The 26435-nt window shown below is 42.4% G+C and overlaps 1 protein-coding gene across 27 annotated transcripts in view; it reads right to left on the bottom strand.

The window, feature by feature from the left end:
• Positions 1–26435, bottom strand: part of ADGRL3 (adhesion G protein-coupled receptor L3) — a 536452-nt gene that overhangs the window by 411400 nt on the left and 98617 nt on the right. For all 27 annotated transcript variants that reach the window (XM_083833098.1, XM_083833095.1, XM_083833096.1 and 24 more), the window contains one exon: positions 24002–24067. The gene's annotated coding sequence lies outside the window, so the exon portion shown is untranslated. The remainder of the gene's footprint in view (positions 1–24001; positions 24068–26435) is intronic.

Below are 26435 nucleotides of genomic sequence, written 5' to 3'. Positions count from 1 at the left end.
GTCAGCTCCATTCTGACCTGCCAAGCTGCAAAGCACTTGTTACAAAATGCAATCTGATGACGATTGGGTATATATGGAGAACAGCCTTGTCAAAAACTGCCTTGATCAGATGTGATAAAACTGGACTTCTGTCATCACTACAGGAAACACAAGGGGACGGAATAATTCAATTTGATTTTTGGAAGAACCCATCAGAAGGTACGCCTTTTTCTGCGGGATTTTAAATAGCACAGACAGCAACAGTATCCTCCAGCCAATTCTGACTTTCCCCTCAATGAGCGATCCTGTGTAGCAATGAAATGCTCCTGCAAACAGGAGACTGAACCACGACTCCTGCGATAGCACGGTGACAAAAAGCTGCTGCCGGTACGGCATAAGAAAAATTCATAAATAAATTACATTTTGTGCATGTTCCCAGCAGCAGAGGAACGTATGCGTTTGTCAGTTCTGTACAACAGATCCATACAAAGGATGTTAGGAAACGCTGCTGCTGAATAAAGAAAACCTGCCCTGCAAACAGCCCTGCTAACGTTATGCACCTGACCATGCACTTGTGCCATGTGGAAGCTCAACCACAGGAGCAAGCCCACTACCTGCACAGGTGACACTGCACGTACATGCAAACATTTCCATTCTAAAAGAGAATCATGGAATGGTTAAGGTTGGAAGGGAACCCCGCAGGTCAAACAGAGACACCCAGTGCAGGCTGCTCAGCTCTGGGTCCAGGCAGCCTCTGAAGATCTCCAGGGACAGAGACTCCACAAGCTCTCTGGGCAGCCTGTGCCGGTAGATATCAAACCCTTGATGCAAAGCGTGAATTACAGCCACATAAACTACCATGTGGGTGCTGTCAGGAGAGGTCACCTCACTCCATGCAGAAGATTTGAGCCTGCATGTTTGAGGCTGCTTTTGTGTCAAGTCAGGCACTTTCCTCCATGCTCTGCCCTTGGAATGTTAATCCTCTTCAGGGAAATCCTTGGCCTACCGATGATGATGGCAAACCTCCCGTTACCAGCCTGAGAGGAGGCCAAGATTTTACCCATGGAGCGTTCATCAAAATTAAAACCACCACCGGAACCTCTCTCAAAACCAGCAGGAATTACAAGTGCTCTTAGGCTCCCAGGCTCTTAGCTGGTGTAGGTGTGATTCAGAATTTCATCTAGCCAATCTATCTTTTATTTTTAATCAATGATATGTTCTAAAAAGCCACGGGAGCTGCTAAGATGTACCACTTACCTAGGAAAATAAAACCAGTTTCCTTGTTCAAATGCCTATCTTCAGGCTTCTGGGTTTATAAAACCTAAGCTTTGAAGATAGCACATGGCTTAAACGTTTATTTCTTGTATTAGTGTTGACTTGGCAGCATCAGGAACATAAAAAGGTAGCCTCACAGAGTGGAAGAGGTACCTGCCAATCATTTCAGTCCAAGGAAAAAATCATAGCTGTGGGTTAGTGCCTGCTGCCCAGAGCAGTGCTGGGATGAGAGGCAAGACAACTCGAAGCTGGGGGCCCCAGAGAGAAGCAGGATAAATAAGTGCAGGTGCAAAGCTCTTGGGACACTGTTATCCCGCTTTCTACACAAAAGCTGGCTCCTCATGGTGCTAATAGCATGAAAATTTGCTGAGGCAAAGAAAGAAAAGCACTCCCTTAATAGCTGTTGATGTCTATATGGTATAAGTCATTGGTCACTCATGAAATGTTTCTCCTGTGAGCTGCAGTATCAGAAGGAGAAAAGGTAGGCGGCACTTCCTCATCCTACTTAATGTCAACAGCACGGATATACCCACCTGTTCACCCCTCTGCTTCAGACACCTGCTTTTTATGAGCCATATTATGGGTTTTGAAGGACGTCTCACTGGAAAGAGTGGGGTGTCCTGCTCAGGAAAACTGCCCAAGGCTGGCTACCTGAGTGCTGAAAGAAAATTGAGTCATGGGCAACGGGTCAAGGAACAGTGAGAAACGTGGGAGGAAATGCAAACAAAAAGCTATTAAAGGAAATAAATGCCACAAACACAGGTGAAATTACCAACGCTTTGTGGCAGTGACATCAGTGGTTTGCTTGTGTTGTTAAAGCTCACTTGCCATATTTTGCAAAGTAAGCCAGGGTTCAGAAGAGTTAAAAAAAAAAAAAAAAAAAAAGTCAAATCCAGGGGCAGAAAACAGCTCCTCAAAATAAAATCCGTTAGATGTAGTCAGGAAAGTGCTTTTAGAAGAATAAAAAAGCCTTATGCTACAGGTTCTTTATGGCATGTTGGGAAAGTGCTTTTGTTCAGTGAAACTGATTAAAGTATTTCTTCTCCTCCTTGATCTATGCGCCACTATGTAAGCTACAATGGGAAACAATCCCGCGCACCTTTAAATATTTTATTGTTTGAATCAAAATGGCTCTTCTATGCCTAAAATGGACAGAGGTTTATTTTTATAAGGAGGAACTGCAACAAATCTTTTAGAAATCTTTTAGAAATCTTTTATCAATGTTCCACTTTGCAACATCCCTGCCATAAATTTCGCAGTGAGGAATTCATTACATAATTGGATGTGGCTCTACACAATTTATTTTAGCTTCCTGAGAATCCAAACGTAATTCATGATTCATGTATAAATTATACACAGGAGCAAGTGATCTGAGTGCAAACTGCATATTGCATTAAAGAATACTGTGCTGCTGAGCTTTGGAGTGTAACAATTTCATTTTAAAATGGGAAATAAGTATGGGAAAGATTTTTGAGCTTTCCTCAAAATGTGCGAGAGAATGAAACACAGCAAGTCCAGAGGGTGAAGTCTATGTCAATCTGAAACAATTGATAAAAAAAAAAAAAAGTACATTGGTAAACATGTAATTTATATGCACCTTCAGTTATACCAGTCCAGAAAATAAGTTAATCAAGACAACCAGCCAGCAGGAGCTGGGACAGGAAAGAGTTATATATTAGGAAGAAAAAAAAAAAAGTTGTGGGACTTTTGTGTTTTGTTTTTTTTTTTTCCATAATTTACTCTTTTTTTTCTTTACCCTCTCACTCAGCAGGTGAGTGTATGCCCCAAGAAAGTAAATCCAGACTTTTAAAATAGGTAAAATAATTCAGGGATGAGTTTTTAAAAGTCCTCAGCTTCTCTAGGTAAGGCCAATTTTTCAAAATGTGTCCCATATAGTAGCTCCCAGCCAGAATAACAGGAGCTTTTGAGCACTAAGCTCCTCCAAAAAAAGTTTTGTACTTAATCTTCCAGGTAGAAAAGCCTACAGAAAAGAATACCAGCTCTGACTCTGCTTTTATTTCGACACAGGTATTTCCAAAAGGGCAAAAACTGAACTGCCTGGAAAAGCTGAAACAGAAATGTTGACATTTCATCAACATCCCAAGAAGAAAAAATATTAAACAAAATTCCCACCAGGAAAACTAAAGGGATTATTTCAAAACCACTTCATTTAGTTGAAACAAGCCAGAACAATTTGGGAAACAGTTTTCTACCGGTCTGTCCACTACAGTGCCTCTCACAGCATGGAAGCACTCAATTTTCTCCTCTGGTTCGTGCTCCCTTGATGAAGAAGCTCTGCTAATCTACCAGTGGGCAGCCTGGAAGTGACAGTGTTGTAAAGCATCTCAGGGAAAGCAGTTGGGCAGGGAGCTCAGCTGGCAGGGGAAAAGCTGTGCAGTGCTTGGGAAGTACGACAGTAGCTCAGGGTGGCGTGAACCAATGTCAAAATGACCTTGGAGAGAACCAGTTACACTCTTCTGCGTGGTCTTCCCTGTAAGATGGTCTTCCTTTTTATTTATTTATTTATTTTAATTGCAAACCAAACCCATTCCCTTTCTTCCTTTGCACTGTTGGAAAACAGTGAGCACTCATCACCTCTAGAGCAGCCGCAACAGGATGCTGCTGGGCCTGAAGCAAAATTGGGCAATTCCCAGCAGAGCACCCTCACCAGCACTGGACACTCCTTCCAATGGGACATGGGACCTACGGGCCCCAGGGTGGCATGGGGCCATTTGGGACAGCTAAAATGGACTCCAACCAGAAAGAAAGAGAGAAAGAGAATGCCAGAAGGAGAATATAATGACCAAATATTTGCTGAAGCACTGAAAAAAAAACAACACATGAAAGGACTTTACAAAAGGCAAGTAATAACCAGGAACAGTTTTGCTTGAACAGGAAAAAAAAAGGTACAAAGCATTCATTTTTTCACAGAGCTCCTTATCGACCACACCTCAGTCTCCAAAGGAGAAGGAAGTTAGGGAAGGGAGAGAAAAAGACAGGGGAGCTGATGACAACAGCAGATAAAGCATGTCATTCACCTGTCCATCTGGAGCAGGTGAAAAATAGGTTTTAGCATTTTAGGAATTCATTCCTAAGTGTTTTTATAGGCCTTGATTCAACAGCAACTGTGCTTGATTTAGCTAGCATGGTAGAAAATAATGTAGTTACTTACAGTTGCTTAAGAGCAAAAGAAACCATCAGACTTCTTTGACCTAGATCAACTTTTATCTAGGCTTCCCAGAGAAACCCACCAACGCCTGGTGAACACTTCCTCCAAGGGATTTATGCAACCGTGTCTACACAAGCATCTCAAATAAGCTTGTGTGTTTGTGCCATAAGTATTATTCCTGCACAGGTGCCTTAAATATCTTCAAAGAAGCAAAGTTTATTTTATTGGTCTGGCTGGGGACTTCCTGATGCACTATTTCCATAGAACTGCTTAAGAAAACAGAAAAAAAAGCAATAATGTTGAGCAACGATCAGCACTGCAACTAAAATACCATCTGCCTCAACCGAAATACAAGTTGGGGGGGTTCCAGTGTTTACGTGGCTTCTTCACACAATAACCACAACAGGCGTTCTCATAAGCACCAGCAAAGAAATTCAAACTTTCCCAACAACAACAGATGCCATTCAGTCACCGCTGTCTGCCTGGAGGTGGAACAGTGTCTGCCCAAAGGGAACCCAGCCTTTTGCTAATCCTCTTGCTAATAAAGAGGCCCTATTGCCTGTAACCTGTTTGGCAGATATGTACGGCCACAGCCCTTCCACCTAACAAATAGATATGTTCAGCAGTCACAAAAATACTCACCAGTCTTTCCAGAAAAGGTGTTTTGTACACTTACAGTCCCAAGCTTTTCGAGCTTCCAGCATCCAGCACTAAAATCAGCCAGGGCTCTGACAGTCAGAAAATAAGCCTGCTACCAATGCTAGCAGGTACCATCTCCCAGCAAATCATTTCACACATGGATGTGATGAGATTTTCATCACGCTGTTCTCTAGACTCATTTGGAGCAGAAATGAGCTTGCAGAGTCATTAAAATGCCAGCAAACTGCCATTAAAATGCTAACAGTGTCACCACAGCTAGCAGGGGCATAACATTATTATTGTTTAAGTGAAACACCAATACAAAAGTGTTTTGTGGAAGAAGCCCGGGGCTTCGGAAATACCAAAGTCCAGTCAAGGGAAAAAAAACATCCATGACGTTATGGCTACAGGCTGACTGCAAGGTCCTCTACTTGCTGCAAACCAAAGCAGAAACACGCTGTGATAAAGGAGAAAACAGAGATCTCCTCTCATCTTTGCAGTATCTTTCAAAAAACAATGACCGTTGGTAAGAGCCTCTCCTTCATTCTTCATGAGTGGAAAATTATCTGGTTAAATACACACACACTTCCAATTTCTTATTTACAAGCACTGGGCATAATTTCTAATATAAATTAGGTCTTTATAAATAAATGCAGAGGCCTGCTAGGAACATCAGCAAACAGCTTGACTTACAGCATTTCAAATGAACCAAATCATGGCACTCAAATCACATTAAAGTAATTTTTCTATGGAAAATTGGGTTTGCAATTCTCAAGCTCTACTATAATAAAATACCCTATTAGTGTATTTGTATGTCAGCTGATTCCAGGGAATGGTTTGTGCTATATGTTCGCAATTATTTAGTAAGGATATACCAATGACACAACCCTAAGACTATGCAGGCGAAGCTCACCTCTGAAAGAACAACGCTTGGAACGTTTTTGTATCAATCCTCTACAAACTTTACGTAATTTATGGTTACTTAAAGTTTTACAATCCTAGAAATTCTGTGTAGACTGAACCAAATGCTAATCTTCATTAAAAAATATATATTCTTGAACCCAACAGAGACATAGCATCGTTGATTAATAACCAAATTTTTCATCGTGTCATCTTTGAAGGATAGTTAAGGAAAACTCCTTTGTGAAATGTACTTTTGAAACATTACTGATGTCTGAATTCCTTTGATTTTCCTCAGTCTTTCAGTGCTCCACTCCACAAAAAGCTTCTTTGTATCCTTCAGAAATTATGTTGGTAAGAAAGTTCATCACTATAGGAATAAATACTTATATATATATCTATATGTATATTTACATCAAGCCACTAAGTCTGGCCTTTTAACTAAAATTACAATTAACAAGTTATGGGACTGAAATCAGTCTCTGAGGCAGATTCATGATCCCAATAAGGTAAATTGTAATAGCTATCGTTGACCTCAGTAGATCCAGAATTTGGCGCACTGCAATTTTTACAAGAATTATTTAAGAAGTAAGTCGCTAGATACCCACCCAGAAATCAAGCACACTATTTGATGTTTACTCTTGCCATATCTCGTGCACTGGTTGTACTTTGATAATACAAGAACCAACATTAGACTGTGAATTTGTATGACCTCAGTAATATCACCCTATGCAAACCAACATGTGTAATGGCCAACTATTAACATTAGAGCATTAACTTTTTAGACAAGCTTACAAAATAATCCAGAATTAGCGTCTCACAGTACTGCATTCCATGATGATATTATTCTAAATGCCACTCTATGTAGCAGCAACCTCTACAGCTGGTATGCAGGCAAGTCTTGCATTCGATTTGGTGAGAGATTTCAGAAAGTGAAGAATGAAGAGTTTTGGCCACTGACATACGAATTTACATTCTGGAATCTGACACTCACTCTTGAATTACTCAAGTGTTTACCCTCCTCTTTGTCATCTTCCCTAAATCTTGGTAGACACAAGGCATCTGCCGTGAGGTTGTGCTGAAATCAGCAGGCAGGTCCCATGGAGGAGCTAGCTCTGATCTGCAACTGCTCCAGCAATAAAATGCAATCAGCGCCTTCTTGAGATTGCTCAGTACGCATCAGCCAAATGAGAAAATGCAGTCTGATTAGAGGCTGCATTTTAATCAAGTGCAAAAATAAAACCTTCCCTTTCCAGAGGGACACAGATTATTTATTAGTGATTATTTCTCTTGAAAACTCTTTTTTTCCAGTAAATCATCTTTTCTCTCTTCACTTCAGAAAGTTTACACACAGCTTTCCAGGATGTCACTAAAGTGCGAGCAAACTATTTACATTCCTGCCATATGTCTACCGATATCCTGCAGCTGTCTATCTAATTTACAATTAGATACCAAACTTCTGCTTGCGTAATGATTTGCATACTTCCCTAATTGCATGTTTTTAACACCAGTTAAGTAGATTAATTTTTTTTTTTTTGATTGGACATTATTTTTTCACCCCCACAACTTATTCAATGCATTTCTCTTATTTTAAGCATTCGGAGCCCTGGGACAGGACATCAGAGAGATGGCGGTATCTCCACCAGTGCAGCGGAGATATATATAGTATATAAAAATGTTTATATATATATATATATATATGTACTTTTATAGCTCAAAGTTAAGATGCAACGGAGCCAAAATGTAAACTCCAGGGCTGTGGTTACCCGAGAGCACCTCATGCAAATTTCTTTCTCATTGACATGATTTTCCAGTGGCCAGACGCAGAATTTCCATCTCTCACCACCATGTTAGCCAAAAAAGCCAACACAGAAGCTCCATGGACAAACCCCATACCAGTGGCCATTTGTGTAGCCAGCAAGTTTTCCTTTTTGGTGAAACAACATTCTAGAAAGAACCTCATTTTAGGTTAATTAAAATAAGTTACATTAGATGAAAAGCAAAAGCCTCATAGTCCTCTTTTCCCATTAACACACAGTAAGTCACAACTCTAAAGATAGTCACTTTACACTAAAAATATTATCAATTCTGCAAATATCAGGAAGGCATTCTGACATTTTCTGAATTATTTTTGTCTTATTTCCACGCAAAAGAAAACGTCATTAAAATTGATGAGTTTTAACAACCAATTTTGTGTTGAAGAAACAGTCTTTTCTGAGGGAAAATTGTTTCAGTGGAATTTCTTCTGGTTTGATCACTAACTAATTATTCGAAGATACTGGAGTTCTCTGATCCTGGACATATGACATGGATTATAGTGAAACCAGCTGGAGATTAAATTTCTCACTCACATATGGAGCTCATGACCCTCTTTATGAATCATCACACCGTTTGTTTAATATTTAATGCAACTCTTAGTTACTCCGAAGAAAATGTTGAACAACAGGGGCCCATAAAATTAAAATCACACAGCAAAATCACAGCTACTTGCAAATCTTCTCTCTTCTTTGGGACTTCATCACAAATCTGTCTGATCTAGGTTCATTAAGTTTATTTTTTCACTCCCGAGATGGTAAGATATGATGGAACACTAAAATTTCATATAAACATATCTGATTACAGCTTGCAAGCCTCAAGAGATCCAGCCTCGCTTTTCATGCAAACCTAGACATGGCAGTATCTTGAGCTTGAGAAGAAATATTTCTGAGTGTGTTAATCTGCTGAACTTAAAGGAAGAGTGGGAAATCTAAACAGTGCAACAGAAGAGAACCACTGCTCTAGGCATAATTTCACTATCTTAAATGCATAGACTGTACAAGATGGAAATGTAACTGCCTCAGTCGCGCTCTCTCTTTCCTCTGCTCCTGAACTTACCAACTTGAAAAATAAATTCAGAAAACTGTCAGTAAGTAACTACATATCTCAATGAAGGCAAATCTGCATGCAGTCAGGAACATTTTATCTACCTATTTCCCCAAAGCTAAAAGAAATACTTTTTTTTTTTTTTTTTCTAAATGCATTTATACAGCTTCAAAGAATCACCACTGCATTATTAAATTAGCTGTGCAAGAAGTTTAAAGTTTCCCCAGACCTCACCATCTGAGCAAGGTCAGCGAAGTCAAGCCAAAACCCAGCTCCCATTCTGTCAACCTGAATCTGCCTTTTGTTCAAAGACCTGTTTCCACTCAATATTAAGACAAGTCTTGCCTCCAGCTTTTAGACCAAAGCACAGATTTGCATCCAATCCACAGCAGACATCCAACAACCAAAATCTCTTTACAGTTGTGCTATTTTCTGACATCATACTCCCTTCTGCCTTCCTTTTCATAGAATCATAGGATGGTTTGGGTTGTAAGGGACCTGCGTGGGCTCCTCTCCACGGGCTGCAGCTCCGGCCCGGGGCCTGCTCCTGCGGGGGCTCTCCATGGGCCGCAGCCTCCTCCAGGCCACATCCACCTGCTCCACCGGGGGCTCCTCCACGGGCTGCAGCGTGGAGATCTGCTCCGTGTGGGACCCGTGGGCTGCAGGGGGACAGCCTGCTCCACCGGGGGCCTCTCCACAGGCCGCAGGGGAACTGCTGCTGCGTGCCTGGAGCACCTCCTGCCCTCCTGCTGCACTCACCTTGGGGGCTGCAGGGCTGGTTCTCACTCCTCACTCTCCCAGCTGCTGTTCCCAGCAGTTTTTTTTCCCCTTTCTTAAATCTGCTCTCACAGAGCACAAACAACATTGCTTATTGGCCCAGCTCTGTCCAGTGGCGAGGCCCTTATCTAACATGGGGCAGCTTCTGGATTCTTCTCGCAGAAGCCACCCCTATGGCTCCCTGCTACCAAAACCTTGCCACGTAAACCCACTACACCCCGTTATGTATTGGAACACTGCTGTAAGGTCTCCCTGGAGCCTTCTCTTCTTTGGGCAGAACAACCCCCAACTCCCTCAGCCTGTCTTCATAGGAGAGGTGCTCCAGCCCTGTGATCATCCTCATGACCCATTAGCTCTCCAAGACTTATTTAACCTTGTAACACCAACAAATTGCATATAGGGGAGGAAATATACGGGCAATTCCAACGAAATCTACTCACAACTCTTTTCTCGTTTGTGGTTGAATACTCCAAAGGCCAACCTTTGCTAGTTTCATCGCTAGGGTTTACAAATGCTTTTCAGGAGAGCACCTCTTTCAAATAAGTCCTGGCAGATGGAAACTTTTGCGTGCGAAGGGCTATCTTTGCATCACAGCCCTGCCATGGCCCTTACTCTTAAAGGCTGTGAGTTAACCATGTAACTCAGTAAGGAAAAAACACAGTAAAAGACCCCCCAAAAAACTAAGCAGTTCTCTGAAATGGGTAGAAACACACCTGATACTGGCCATGAACTAACATGCCCCAGTCAGGCAGCAGATTTGCCTGCATTAGCCTACATGGGTCTCCTGGAACTTCTTGCACTTTCCTCCCTCATGTTTGCCAACAAATTTCTCACGTCAAATGCTGGGGTACAGCCAAGACTTGGAAAACAAAAAGTGCAACTTGCTAATGCATCGCCCATCTCCCTCCTCGCCTCTGCCCCTCGTCCTGTCTGTCTGAGGCACCAGCTCAGTGTTGCCTCAAGTAAAGCCCTTCTCCCTGCATCAGCTTTTTCATGGCCCTTGAAAGACTTGGGAAGAAAACAAAACTTACAAGCAAGATGCACATTTCAACCTGGAATTGACTGATACAGCATTAGTCAAACCTTATATTTTCATGGTTCGGTAGTAATTACTTGGCGTCAGTAGGTGTCATCATTAAAAAGTTCCTTTTAACAATACAATGACCGGTTGAGTGGATTCAGTGGTAGGAGCTCCTCATCCTCTCCCATGCAGGTTCACATGCCCCACACTGTAAACATGGCTGATTACACGGCCCTGATAAAGAACAAATTAAGTGTTTCTGCACAGTCCTTTTTGCCAGCTGTGCCATGAAAGAAATTACTTCATGCAGTAACATCACAAACTGCCCCTGCTGCCTTTTCATTCATAACAACGTCAACATCTGCATGGGCAAAATATTTTTGCATATGCAAAGAGCCACAAGAGGTGAGCCTAGCAGCTGTCCATCTCCAAGTCTGCATGTGCAGAAAACATCTAATACATTTGTGAGATTTTTCCACGTGAAAAGCATGCAACTGCACCTTTGGCTTCTGCACATCCTTTATCTCAGCACCTAGGAACTGCAGAGAACTTGCCTGGCTGCTGAGGTTACTGCCTCTACAAGCCTGAACCCATCTGAAGAGGTGGTTGCAGGCACAGAAATCCCAGGTCACTCTGTCTCTGAAGCAGGGCAGCAGCAGTGGTGATACACCTTCTTCCTTTGGAAGCACTGAGTACCCACTTGGAGGAAAAAACAGGCATCTTAAGGTAGGTTTTGCTCCCATGAAACCACTTGTTGTGGAGCCCTTTGCAGAATTATGTATGTAAGTACAGACCTCACAAGCCCAGAAATACTGTCCTTGCCATCTCTCCCTGCTTTGCAGTCTGCATAACTATTCCAACACCACTTTCTTGTGAGCTCCCCAGCAGAATTAATTAATGTTTGCACAGGACTTTGAAGATGAAAGTACTACGCGAGTGCTAAATATCAGGCCAGATTCTCAGCTGGTTTAAAAACTGGCATTTACAGCATGGCATCTAGACCCACAATCACCCTGTCTTATTAGACAGGTTCTGCAGAGAATGCAAACAAAAAAGAATAAGACAAAAAGAAAGAAAAAATACATAAGAAAAAAAAAAACATAAAAAATACAAAAATACATAGAAAAACAGCATCGTAGCAATAACTTTCATGCCTTTTCAGAGTCACTGTTTCTGCAGGTGAAGAGTAAAAATCCGCAGAGCCACAGTACCATTCTCCTTCAAATCTCCTTAAAACTCACCTCTGCTGTGATGACTACAAATCATTCGACACTGATTAGCCAGCTGATGTTCTGTGACTTTGCACATTACGCTCACCATAACCATCCTGCTCTTACACTGGCCTGCCCCAGCTGTTTACTCAACGTGCTGCTTCTTTTTCTTTCCTATCCTCTGCCTGTAGACTACTTGAGCTTTTGCAGGTGTTTTTTTTCTTTTTTTTTTTTTTTTTTTCATATATATGGGTACCAGGTCCAGCCCAGGGATACATACATGTAGACAAAATGTCTTTCCAGTCCTTTGCAGGCTCCATGTAATATTAGGGATGTGCAAAAGTCAGTCACAAAGGAAAAGACTCCATAAGTGTAGATCCACTTAAAGAGATGTATGTGTTCTTCTATACAATGGTTGATCATAAAAATCAACCCAGGAGGGGTTGATTTCAACTCATGCACTTTTATACATAAAGCAGCTACGTGCTTTTACAAAAGGCACCACGCTATTGCAGTTTAAAGGCTAAACTTACTGCTTATGCAACATTTTTTTTTAATAGCAGGAACCACACTTAAAATTGCGAACACATGGTTCGAGAGGAAGTTTCATCGGCAAATCAGTCTGTCACTTGAAAAAACTACAATAGTTATAAGGAGAGACAAAGTGACTCTTTAAATATTATGGAAACTGGCAAGACTGCCTTTCCTTTGGGGGCTTAAAATAACACAGCTGCCGCCGAGCGAAGAGAAAGCACCAGCAGGCTGCACGCATCTCATGCCGGGATGCCCCGGCTTACCAGGGAAGCACCTCCACCCACTGGACGTGGGCCAAGTGCCGATTCTCCAGAAGGACAGAGCACCTCCAGATCAGACCTTTCAGCTCCCTCAGCTCGACAGGAAAAGAGAGCGGGCGAATTCGAGGCCACGGGGCTGCGTTTGTGCACAGACACGTGATAAAGGCAGCACGGTGTTGTGCTGAATGGCAAATCCACAGTGCGTGCCTACTGCCTTTTACTCCCTCTTAACTGCTATCAAGTTTTTGGCGTGTGTGTGTTTTGGGGGGAGAGGAGGGTTAATGGGCTGCATCTGGAGGGTGTGCGCTATTCCCAACTAACTGCCAGGCCTTTGGAAATAGGAGTTACTGTGCTGGACCACCACAACACCAGTGTGAGTGAGACCAGGCTCAGAGCCACTGCCAGCCTTACAGGACAGATTTATCTGACTGTTTCTGTCACTTTTTTTAAGATAGTACCAGGGTAAACCTCACTGCAAGTCCTCTGCACAACTGGCTGGACTGGGGTCCAGTGCAATGTCCCAGCACGCCGGGACAAGCATTTTTACATGTTTTTAATAGCAGTTGCCAACAATATAACAAAGTATTGGAAGGACAGGCGTGGGCATAGACAGACCACACATCACTTCAGCCCTGGTGAAGCAAGCCTGGGTATCCGTGGGGAAAGCTGTGCCACAGGGATGCTTTTCTGTGAGGTGAGATAGCCATGTGCCTGGAGTGGCCCAAAAATATATGGGACCACTCTATCTTCCTGTTTGGGTGGTAAAGCAGAAAGGTGGTTGCTCCTTACCCTGTAGCTCTGGGAGTTCACCTCCTCTCCTTCTCGAACCAGTTCCTAGGAGGAAGCAGGATAGCTGCCTACCGAAACCCTGAGCCCATTTCACAGATGAATTATATAGATGAATGACCCCACAGACTGTTTTGTACAAAAAATTCTATAATAGGCACCTCATTTTTTTATTGCAGGATGAAGTGTTAATGATGAAGATCATCTGAGGGTGAGGCATTCAGAACGGATCACCTCATTGATGGCAAATGGACTGATGCTACGTGCCTTGGATCCAGACAAATCTCATATCACGTCCACATGATCTAGGTGCCAAATTCAAACCTTAGAGGTCACTTTAAATTATCACAACTATTTCACTATTATTTCAGTAGAAAACCGTGCATGGAAAGGATGCTGATACTCTTTCCATGGTCTCCACTAGGCCTTGCATTATCAACTCCTTTGCTAACTCAGTCACATGCGCTATTCATAGAGATTCGAGAAAAGAGCCCTCAAGCCTTTTCCCATGTTCAACAGCAAGACTCTACCCACACAAATACCTAAAATACTTCACTTTTAAGTAATAAAATGAAAAAAAAAAAAAGCACTGGAAATGAGTTCCCATACTATGAGATTCCAGCAAATGTTATAAAACCCAAGGACACAGGCTTTGCAACAAGCCTTCTTTTGAAAGAAGACAAAATCAAAGATAAACCTGAGGCTGGCAGCCTGAAGCGTCTGATCTGTACTCCCTACATGTAGCAGTTCTGCTCAAAACACAGGAGAAGATGCCCTTCCCACCCCAAACTAGCAAGTCTGCCCATACACACACACTGCAGGTAGCACTGTGTTATGGATGCATATAAATGGCTTAACTTTCAAGCCCCAGCAACTCATGCCTGGGGCAAAGCTTGATATTTCCCCATCTGAGTGCAGCTCTTTCTTACCCCTCCAGTCTGTTTTGTACTCTTAATTTCCTACTGAAGCCTCTCTCCATTGAGAAACATCCCTTCTGCCTCTTCAGCATGACTTAGGCTGATGCTCTGCACTCATAGCCTTAATCTCTAGAGAGCCTGGATGAGATTTTCAAAAGCACTTAGTGTTGACCTACCTCTGCTCCAAATCAGTCTGATCATATTAGGTTAACTATATTTAAGTTTGGCCATGTATATTTTGTCATAATAAACTTACCCCAAAGGAATGCTGCTGCTTTAAAACAAGATTACTAAACCCACAACTATTTATGCATCTCAATAAGGAATCTGATTTTCCACTTACAGTTCTGCAGATTTTTTGGAGCATGTTGAATATTTAGTACTGGCAGAACAGAGGTCAATGCAATTATATTCTACATCTTAAGAGGAAACAGTACCCTCTAAATTCAGTGCTAAAGAAGGGCTGTACTAGAGACCTGAAGGCTCAAAACTCCTAAAACTATTGTTGAAAATTAATAGCAACCTCAACCCAGCCAGAATGCTCATGTTTTGGCATCTGTGAACGGCTCTGCAAAGCCATGGCCCAAATACTGACATAAGAACTCATCTTTCTCCTCCTCCCAATTCTTGTTTTTAGGCCACCAAGCAATGAGGGTTTCTAAATGGTACAAGGACTGACTGTCAGCTGTCACCATTTTTTTTCCAACACACAAACACTGAAAAACCACTTCTCAATGTAGTCCATACGGCACCTCCACAATGACCAGAGCCATAGTTGGAGAGTATTGGCCATGAAGCTCAAAGTGTAGGCCTAAATATACCTTTTTTTTTTTTTTTTAATTAGTATGTTGGACCTTCTTCTGCTGCATTTTTCCCATTTTTATGTATATATTTTTAACTGAATCCATAATTGGTCTATCTAAATGATTGACACCGAAGGTGAAGGAACAGCCTGTTAGTCTTGACTGCTGGGGTAATGAATAGAGAAGCTGACATGTTAAATTTCTTCACCTCCAATTGGAGTTATAAATTATAGAGTTCTTTTGCATTATCTTAATACTAAGTTCATCTTAAAAATAGAATGATTCCTTGGGGGTGTATTTATAGTGAAAAAAATACATATCTAATGCTACTGTACTTTGCATACCTTCATATTTTAATATAATTGGATTGATTTTTTCCATTTTGTTCTTATTTTTGGATATTAAGGATCAGAATCAGATCATCTTACACTTTAAAAAGGCTCCGTTTTGCTTCGGCAGGACATTCAGAAATTTTCAAAATCTGTCTGTAATTTAGCATATCTACCTGCTTTTCCTACAGCTACTTTGACAGGTTGCATCTTCATACATTGGCCAAAGACCACTTTATCTGAGTTTCTACAAACTTTGCAGGATGGGGAAACAGGACTTGAAGAAGTCTGTAGGAACTAAAGTTTCCACCCCATAAAAATCCTTAATTCGGCCTTCATCCCTGTGCAAACAACTTCTGTGAAACAAATCATCGACTTCAAATTAATCAGTTTATGTGAGAGCAAACACAGCTCATCAATAAAAAACAAAGTAATAAACCACAGGAAAATGCCTCTAAGCCAGACACAGTGCATTTAAACTCTCCAATTTATTTTGCATGGGAAGGAGGGGAGATAGCTCTTAAAACTTTGGTCTAAATTAGACTTAATTCAAATCATGCTGCTATGAAACCTCAAGGCCCAGCTCCTAACAGCAGTGCAACCGTCTGTGGAAGTGAGTAGGAGATTAAGATAATCTGCACTGTGGGATGCCAAAAGGAGGTGGGAGGCCAGCCTGGAAAGGATGAGTCCTTCCCTCAGTGCTGGAAGAGAAAGAGGAGGGAAGGAGTAGAAGGCCCAGGTCCAGGCTCTCCCCTGGGCCTTTATCTCTTTATCAAGAGATAAAACTCTTGATCCACCCCTGTGATGGTTGGGGTGTCTGCCAAAGTCATGTCAGAGGAGGGTAAAATGGAAGTCCACCACAAGAGCACCACCTCCACCACAGTGCTTGCTGTTCCCCCGTGTTTTCGATACCTTTAATGCATGCGGCCCTGTTGGCAATGATACTTCCTCCTCAATATCCCACAGGAAAATATCAGCCTCAAGTCATCAGCACCATGAATTCCCCTACAGCTCAGTTAAATGCTGCATGTCTTCAATTCGAATTGTGCGCTTCTATCTGATTAAGTCTTTCCTATTTCCAGAATTATTTTGACATGGGGAAGAGGAGAGGAAGGGACAGGGGAGAGCAATACACTTCAAATAAAAATTGCAGCCATTCAGGATTTCAATAACCTCAGCAAAAATATGCTTATGACACAAATATATGCATGTTATTAAGTTAGCAGGGTCTTCTCTTAATAGTGCAATTAGCTTTCATAGGAAATAGACCCCTGTACCATCTTGAGAATAGACTCTCGGGCATATGTTTTTACATAACACCAGGAACACTTCTTGCAAATTAAAGAAAGCATTTGTCATCTCCAGTGTTTACACTGAAAAAGTGGCGTTTTAAATGCTGCATTAGCATCAAATCCCAAGGGACACCATGAACAGCCTCAAGCAAGGAGCGCTCACCCAAGCAAAGGCCGCACTAAAGTGGAAGCTCTGGCCATGCATCCTTGGTTTAATATATTACCAGCAGGAGGAAAATCTGGTGCCAGCACAGCAAATTTCTGCACAGAACTCAGACTGTCTGCTGCATCAGGGCCTCTGTCAGGTCTCTGTCTTGCAAAATACCCCTGCCTCCCTCCAGCCTGGCTTGAACCTACATGAACCTTCTGCAATTCCCTTCTCACTGCTTGAAGGAGGGGAGCACTGCACTGGGGGGTAGGCAGCAAGACCTCCACACCTCAAAGACTGTCTGTGAGCTCATCGACAAGTCATGCTTGGGATGTCTGAAAGACATGAAGACTTCTCTTCTTGCAAAGAAGTGACGGGTCTCTGCAGCAGCCCCATCCCATCAGGACCTCCTGCAGAGATCTGAAGCTTGCTGGCCCTGCACGGACATACCACTGAAAACCTGCATGTCGCCTGCCACTCTGCAGATTAGGCAAAAGCAGCTTTGTTTTACTTCAATTACTCTGGGGTTCGTAAATTGTCACCCTTATCCATCAATAGGATGGTCTTCATTAGTCTGTTCCCCGTCATTTAACATGCCTATAAGCCATTGCCAAACAGATTATACTGACTATTCCATTAATATCCTGTATTCAGCAAATGGGGAGGAAATTGTATTATTCTGGTAACTGTTTAATGTTTGCCACCAGACACATGAAGCAAATGTGTCCAGGAAATGCTTACTTGCCCGATGTCACCTGATGAATAAGTCCAGACACCCTATTCATTTGAAAGGAAGCCACAAGAAATAACTGCAAAGAAAGTAGAGCTACTGCACATAGCAAGAAGTAAATGAGCTAATAAATACTGCCATACTGTATTCTCGCGTGCTAAGTAATGTTTTATTACAGCCTTTAAAATTAATGCTTGATATTTTGTTGGTATCAACACATGCTCAAAATGTATGATACTTCACACTACAAATGCTATCAGGTGACAAAGCAAACCCCACTGCGGGCACTTCATCACCTGAGCAAAGGCACAGAGTAAAAAACCCAAGTCCCCACCCTCCCTTCCGACCGTACATAACCAATATTAAAAGCGGCATGAGCCATTTTATTCTTGTCAAGATCAGTTTTCTCACCTGGCTACCACAAGCCGTGTTTTCATTTCCCTACAATAGTTTTCCCCTGTCTCCTACTTTACCTAAATATAACCTTTCAACCATGTTATTGGCCTGAATTTAACAAACAAAAAACAACAAGCAACCAAACCAAACCAAACACACACACACACAAACTAAGAAATCCCAACCACCTAATACCTGGATAGTGGCGCTTGGCTGATGGGAACGTGCTTCCTGCTGGCTCCTTCTGTGACCAGAGGAGAAGTAGGATTTCCAAGTGCACAACTCACATCTCAGATATGCTAAGTCACCTTCCGAGGTTACGCAAGTTTCTCAGCCGGTACAAGAACAGTACAAGGCTCTTCATGACAGTACCCTCAGGAAGATGCATCCTGACCCACCTGGAATTTATTTTTATTTTCCTGGTTCGGTCTTGACATGGAGACAGGAGGATGCTGACAACAATACTCAGTTTTTATTACATCCTTTAAAAATAAATACTTGATATTTTGTTGGTATCAACACATGCTTGGAACATCTGATACTTATACTCCACAAATGCTATGCAGAGACTAATCAAACCCCACCATGGGCACTTCACCACCTGAGCTTTTTGTCAGCCTACTCATTTAATATCTAGAACATCTACCAGCTATTTTGCTAGGAACTGCACCTAATTACTGCAAAATACACTGGGGATATGTACAAATAAATTCTGGCACATCAGCAGCTCTATATCAAATAAAACAGACGTCTGACAATTGTTATGCCAGGACTGTCCATCAGTTCAGAAATAAAAGTGCCTTTCTGCAAGGTGTCCTCTAAGAGGGAAGCAAACACACAGGGGCAGGGAGGCAAGGAGAAGAGACGGGGGGAGGCAGAACGTCTGGTGTCTGAGATGTCACTGGCAACAGGACCACACTGTCCAGCAGAAATCCCAGAGGCTCCTAATCCAGCGGGGCTGCTGGCTCCTTGCTCCAGCAGATCCCTTTTTCTTTCTCAGCACAGTCACTTCCACCTTAACGTGCAGAACTCAGACCCATCCTGCCTGTGGTCTTTGGCGTACGAGAGCAACTGGCAGTTCAGACCCATCCACTAAAGGCCAAAGATTAAACCCAACAGAGGCTGCATTTCCAGGGAAATGAGGCAAAAGTACACCGTGCCCCTCGTTGGAGTGGTTTCACAAGTCCGAGTGCTCTTGTTTATGTCTGAGAGCACCAGAGGGGCACCTCCCTGAACCACCTGCCTGCACAGCCCATGCTCTTCAGCCTTATCCACGTTTCTAATGGCATGTTTAACTGATCCATTATACACGTGTCACAGCCAAGCTTTACAAAAGCTGTCAAAGTGCAAGCCTTGGCAACAAAACCAACCAAAGATATGTAAGCGGCAATCTGAGAAGATACTCCCCAGGAATTAGATTTTGTAAACAAACATTTCAGCTAATTGCATTCTTGTTCTCAGTGCAATGAAGGCCCCATTTAGCCAGAGCATTTGTCTACGGAGTTTAGTTTCTTCCACTTAATGAATGCTGATCCTGTCTTAGCCTCGGCTGGTATATCATCAGGATCAACATGAAATGCTAATGGAGAAAGATGCTTAATATCATTTCAAGTGTTTAAGTTACAACCACAGCTATTAAAGCAAATCCATTTTACCTGTTCCTCCTCAGGCTCCCCAGTGAGACAGATTTAAAAGTTTCCGTGGGGAGAAGTGATTCATAAATGGCTGCACAGATCAGAGAATAAAGCCTTTCACTGTTAATTACAGCCAGCATTTTCCAAACTGAAGCTGGTCATTTCGCCGGCAAAACGCATAATTAGCAAGGCTCATTTTATATCATCGCCTTCACAAATTAGTCCACTTTTTAAAAAGCAAGGTGGCTGCCTCTGGCAGTAGGCAGCAGCATGCTGGCCAGACAGGAAAATGAGGCTCTGTTCTCTGCTTGTAGTCCATGGCAGAAAATCCAACAGGGTCCCCAGTTTTCAGTTCCCTCGTGGGTTCAATGTGGAAATCAGAGTTCCTCGCCGTGGCATCACTAACATGAGACTCTGCAGTGCACCCAAGTAAGGTGATCACTGTGGTCCCACAGATCTATTTCTTCCTTGCAAGAAAAGATCCCTCATTTCCAAACTTTCCCACTACTAAGTCAAAGCACAGGACGTGAAATAGCCATAGCACTAAGGAGGAGACAGTGGAGGAAAAAGCACCTTTGGTTAGCAGGCGGTAGTCCCTGTAGAGGAACCACACCGGGTCCAGCCCAGGTGGCATCCATGACTTCCTTGCTTCCACTTTGGGGATTTCACAGGAATAGCAGGAGAGGCTGATACATGAAAAGAGATGCTGCTGTTCACTTGCTCAGAGAGAACGCTCTCAGACACGATCTGCATTTTAAAGCAGGTCTGTTTCCTTCTTCCTGCGGCTCAGACTGCCCCTCACCTTTTTGAGGAATAACTTCACTGCAGAGGCTTCTGGTGGATGTGCCTGCCAAAATCCCCATTTTGAACAATGCACCTGAAATACTGGCTGGGACCCCGAGCGCTCACCAGGCAGCACGCTTCACCTGCTGCGCTGGCAGCGATCGTTGGAGATGCTGAAGTTACCCTCGTGCAGATTTTAAAAGGCCACTGTTTATGCATGTAAATTCTGAAGGGCATTAGCGGCATAGCTGACACACACTGACAGCCAGCGCAGCTCCGGGAAGGGAATAAGCAGCAGCGACTGCCTGAATAATTGATGTGCTTTTACTCTGCCCCATGGCCCAGTTATTACATTGCTCACTCTCTTCAACTGCCTGTGGTTTCTAAATTAATTAGAAATCTTAATGTCATGGCCAGCCAGTTAAAAAAGAAAAAAAGGCATGGAGTACAAAAGAAGAGAGTGCTACTGATGCCCTTGAGCCTTGGGATCTCTTACGTTGGCCTGAGCAAGCAGAGAATAAAAGCAAAATCTCTATTTCTAGAATTTTGGACCGATGCTAACAGCTGAGCCAAGACAAGAGCAGACCCTCACGTGGCATGAAGTCGACTCCATCTGCAAAAAGCCCTCAACTCCTTCTTCGTGGGGGTGAATACCCACATGGAGGTCACCTCTCCCAGAAGATGAGGCAATGCTTTTCCAGGGGATAGACAAGCACACATATGGAGAAGCTAGAATCTATTCAATAAGATGAAAATGGTGCAAGCATCTGACATGTATCTAACCTGGCCACAGCAACCTGGTGACGCATTGTACCCAACAAAAGGACACTGCTGAATCCAGGTCTTGAGAAATTATGGAGCTGGTGGTTGCACTGCTCGTACAGTCGACAGAGCTAAATGTCTCTGTGGGATCCGTTTCATGGGCTTAAAAAAATTGTGTGTGACTTGACCTCAGAGAACAGGAGAAGCTGATAAAAATGACATATTGATCACGCATAACAACAGGGGTGGACATTTCTTTGCAACACACAAAACCCTATCTACTTACAGTATTGTTTATGTCTGGACTTTAAAACAATGCCTATAGCTTTTAAGAAACCCAGTGGGAATAATTCCCCTGTTTGAGCCACATTGCATTAAAGCACAGGGAATTTCATTGCAAGTCCTTTGAAAGCACTTAGCCATGATGAATCGGGGGTATATTGAGTTCTTTCCTTGCTTGCAACAAGAAATACAGATTTCTTAGAAATCTCCTTAAAACTGTACCAAAAGCATAAATAAATATAAAGGATTGGATTGCCTAAGATCATTTTAAATTGCTCAGATAACTTAAGAGACTAAACTTTTACTTTTTTAAAGAAGAGAACCAAGTAATCAAAATACCAGTGAACTCCACAGTGCAGCATAGTTCTTGTCTTTGCCACTACATAGCACGTTACTGTAACCTGCAAGATACCTAGGGGGAAAAAATGTACAAAACACCTTTCCATTACTGCCTTTTTAAAATTTATGATTTAAAAGAAATTGGATTTTTGAGTTTCTCTTTTTAACATGGATAAAATAACCTTATACTCAGAGCAATGAATTGCTTGAGTCCCCATGACAGTTATTGTACACTTCCCATACACATTATAACAGTCCAAGGGCAGAGAAGAGAGCTGGGGATGGTCACACAACGCTTTACAGTTTTATGTGACACTGTAAATCCTAATGGGAGTTTCCAACAAAAAAGAGTCCCATTCATCATCACATGGAAGGAAATTCAAAACACTGTGAGACAACACTACAGGGGAGTGTGGTTTGTAAAAACTTAATGCATTTTGTTCGAATGTTTATTTGATTCTAGAGCTTCTCCTTCAATCTCATATTTTTCCTCTCCTGTCATAATTTCCTACTAAACTGATGAATGCAGTCCACCACAAAACATACACAAGAATGAGAGCAAGTTGCAAATGTAAGCCCTTTTATTGTGTTTCAACATATTTGCTGAGAACCGAGATGACGCTTCCATTTGCTGTGCAGGAAAATGGGCTTTTAAAGAACTGTAATACTGATACACGAAGGTGGCATCGGTCCACTTACATGATTTGTTTGTGCTTGCCGTCTTTGTTTACATACTACCTCTAAAATGCATGTGCTAATTATTTGAGAGGGCACTTCTTTACTGGGAGAGTGACAGAGCACTGGGACAGGCTGCCCAGAGAGGTTGTGGAGTCTCCTTCTCTGGAGATATCCAAAACCCACCTGGATGCCATCCTGTGCAACGTGCTCTGGGTGACCCTGCTCAGCAGGGGGGTTGGACTAGGTGATCTCCAGAGGTCCCTTCCAACCTCAGCCATTCTGTGAGTCTGTGACCAGTACAGCATTGCAGACATACTGAACACAAGATGTCACTCACATGCATTTTTCAAACCAAAACAATGAAATTAAGTGTCTCATAAGAAGTTATGCACTCATAAGTTAGGGGTGCATATGGAAGCCTTCCTGACCCTCACAACATTCCCTGTTTGTGCTCTCCGTATCACTTCACATCTGTGTTTTTAAATATCACCGTGCTAACTTTTTTATACCTAAGTGTACAGACTTCACATTATATATTTCCTTTTGCTCTCCATACTGTGGCATCTGCATGTAGGCATCTCTCCTCATTTTGAAGTAATGACTTCTATACAGCTGGAAGGAGGAACCAGATGAAATAGGACCACGATTCTTCAACATGGCCATGCCCTCCTTGCCCAACTTGTATGTCACTTGCCTCCAGAAAGAAGGAAAGTGCAAAAACACACTAGGTCCTGCAGAGGTGCGTGCCTCTCAGCCTTGGAAAGAAGGTGGAACAAAATACACGAGACAGTGGCTGAACGAAGCTGCACCGCTTTCCTCGCTGCTTTCCAGAGCCTACTCTTTCAAGATGCAGCCCCTGGCAAAGTGGCTCATGAAAGTTTGATGACCAGCATTTTGTTTAACACCAGCAACTGAGCAACAGCCCTGTCGAGCTGCAATACCCAAGCAAAATGTCACGACCCAAGAGGATCAGAGGACCTGACTGAAGGAGGCAGACTCACAGGCAGCAGAAGACCTCACGACCCCCAGAGCAGGGTGCACCACCCCACGAGTGACTTGGTCACCAAAACATGGGGAGGCTGCTGTTGTAGTGCTGAAAACCAAGCCTCCTTCGATACCTGCACCCTGTGCTACAAGGCTGTCTGAGGTGCCCTTGCAAATATAAAGAGCTCCACAGCATTTTCCATTGGCACATCTAAACCTTGATTTTCTCTTTTATCCGTTTCACATTTACATGCACTGAAAAAATTCACACTATGTTATTCCATAGCATTTTACTTCAGCATTTTTATGCTTTGCTGCCTTTGTTTCCCTCCTCCCTTTCCATACAGGAATATTTTCAAGAAACAACTGTGAATGCATAACTGAAAACTGAAATACACAAAAGCCACATACAGAGACAATGCTATAGGCTCACACAACATAATCAGGTCAAGAGGTTTAATATTTTAGCATGGCTAAGAAATAAAGGTAGACTTTGAGATGCAGTAATTACCTTTTCTTGTTCTTCAGGTGCTAAAAATCCATACGCTAGTTTTGCAGAGTACCGAATTCAGCATTTCTGGAAACAAAGAGAAAAAATAATTAAAAAACATTTATACTTGCCTCTGAGGACTTATTAGGCACTCATGAACTTTCTGCTCTACAGAAATACATAAACGTCCTCTGCAACAGAGGATACAGCAAGGAACAAATGTTTTTGGACAACAGATCTGATTTTCAAAAGCCTGTACAATTTATTTTAATCTTTATGCAGCACATCTCTGTATAGGAAGACAGTAATAGCACGCAGCTATCAAAGGCTGGATGAAAAATCAGTGGAAGCTATCATTGCCAACGGGAAAAATAAAGAAAAAAAAAAAGAGATACAGGTAACTTTCAAATATATGTGCACATATATGCACATACACACCATGACAGTCACCAACAGGATCTGGATAAACTACTTTTATACTTGAGGATTTATCATATGGTTTTAGAGGTTTCTGCGCCTGAATATTAAAGAAACATCTGGTTTGCAAATAACATAAAATGAATTATAATTGTAAGGATGCTATTTCCTGTTCCTCAACAGTTACACCATAAATTTCCTCCCCTTATATCTTCAGTATTTTCTTCTACACATAGTGCTAGATGCTAAATGTAACGTTAATTGATAAAAGCATGAAATGCGTGGATCCAAGTCAGCCTCCTGGAAGTGCTGAGTTTACTAGTAGCAATTGCACGTGAAAATTTGCTCCTCCTAGCTGGGGTTGCTACAAATGAAACTTCAGTGGGAATCAGTTTTGTCAGAGCCAAGCTGGATGGCGCAGGACCCTGGGATGCTACCCAGCCCCATTCAAGCAATTAGAAAATAAAATAAAAAATCCACAGAAGGGATATAGCAATGACTTCACCTCCCCACATCTTGTTTCCAACAAAAGATACAAAATTTAGAAGAAGTATGTTAAAATGGCAAACAGCAACTGCAAAGCCTGAAAACAGAAGGATCCCCATGTTGAGTCCAGTTGCTTCCATAGTCGTGTGTGGCAGTGGGTCCCTAAAACCTTTCCTGATACGGACTGCAGGACAGCTTTCCCCCTCCTCCTTCCATTGCCATGGCCCCAGTTCCCTACCCCACAGCCAGCTCATCCCATACTGTAAAAACTCTGCAGACAAAAACCAGCAGCCCTAGGGCTGTGGTTTCACAGCACAGCCAATCTAGAATGGTCGTCTTTAATCTCTGATGCTCCAATGAAAATTTCACCCCAGCTCTACGTATTCTTCAACAGACAATCCCCAGGGAGTAGGAAAGGAAGGAGCTCATATGGCTGAGGCATCGGTCCCCAGTGCATAACTAATCTTATTTACGTACTAAAGGAGCAATCACTTGTATGCAGTAACCTTGGAAGTCAGAAGTAAATTAAAACTTAAAACAATGCTTGAGAGTCCAGCATGCGAGCCAGTTTTTGAGTGATTTCTCTATAATAGGCAAGAATGGATGCTCGGGAAGAAAAAGAGACTGTTCCGTGCCTGTACGTCAGCAAAATTGCCTCTGTAAGCAATAAACAGGTTGTGGACAATCTAAGAAATGTACAGGCAAACTCAGGGTAAGACTGGCTATTATTTCTCATTGTACAAATGAAAAAGTCCCCAGATGTGAGCTGTTTGCAGCCTTGGATTTTGATCAAATATATACCGGTTCAGTAGGAAAAACGTTTTTGCAACTGCAGAGCAGATCAGGCAACACCTCATGAGGGCATCCATATACTTTATTTCTAGGAAAAGTGCTATTTGTTTAGACTACTCTACTTATATTTTATTGCAGAAACTCCACCTGACTCCGAGAAGCTGTTGGAGAATAACCAATTTGATGGCAACTGTTTAGAGCAGGAAGGGTGGTTCGCAGAGACTGAACAAGTTAATGTCTGTTACCCCATTACCTTGCAATGACTTTTTAAATGAAATTAAGACAAGATCTTTGTTTCATTTATGATACTCAGGGTTTCGCTTCTGCTTAGATCATAAAGGGCTAGAGATAGCACAACATACAGTGGTTTATGGCTCTGCTGTGCTGTTTTAAGGATTCAGTGCATGTTCTCCTCACAACTTACCTTTATTTTACCATAATGTGAGCGTACTGACTGGTAAATCTTTCTTGCTTTCCCTCCCCAAATGTCAAGTGTATAACCTTGAGCTGGCCTCTGCCATATGCTATTTCTATGCAGATTTCAAATGTGGTTTGGGGAATTTTTGTTCTTATTTTAATCACAGAAGGGAACGATACCTAGACTCCTGCACAGCAAAGATTTTGCAAAATACTTGCTAGAGAGTCAGAACTGACTGGGAGTGGGTGCAGAGCAGGAGCTACAGGGGTTTAGCATTAGATGATGCCCTAAAACATAGAACGAACACATTAAAGGAGGAGACGTTGCTTTATCTCTGACTCC

Source organism: Anser anser, assembly GCF_964211835.1.
Source record: "Anser anser genome assembly, chromosome: 4".
Taxonomy (NCBI): domain Eukaryota; kingdom Metazoa; phylum Chordata; class Aves; order Anseriformes; family Anatidae; genus Anser; species Anser anser.
The sequence above is the reverse complement of the archived record's forward strand: the minus strand, read 5'-3'. Positions and strand labels throughout refer to the sequence as shown.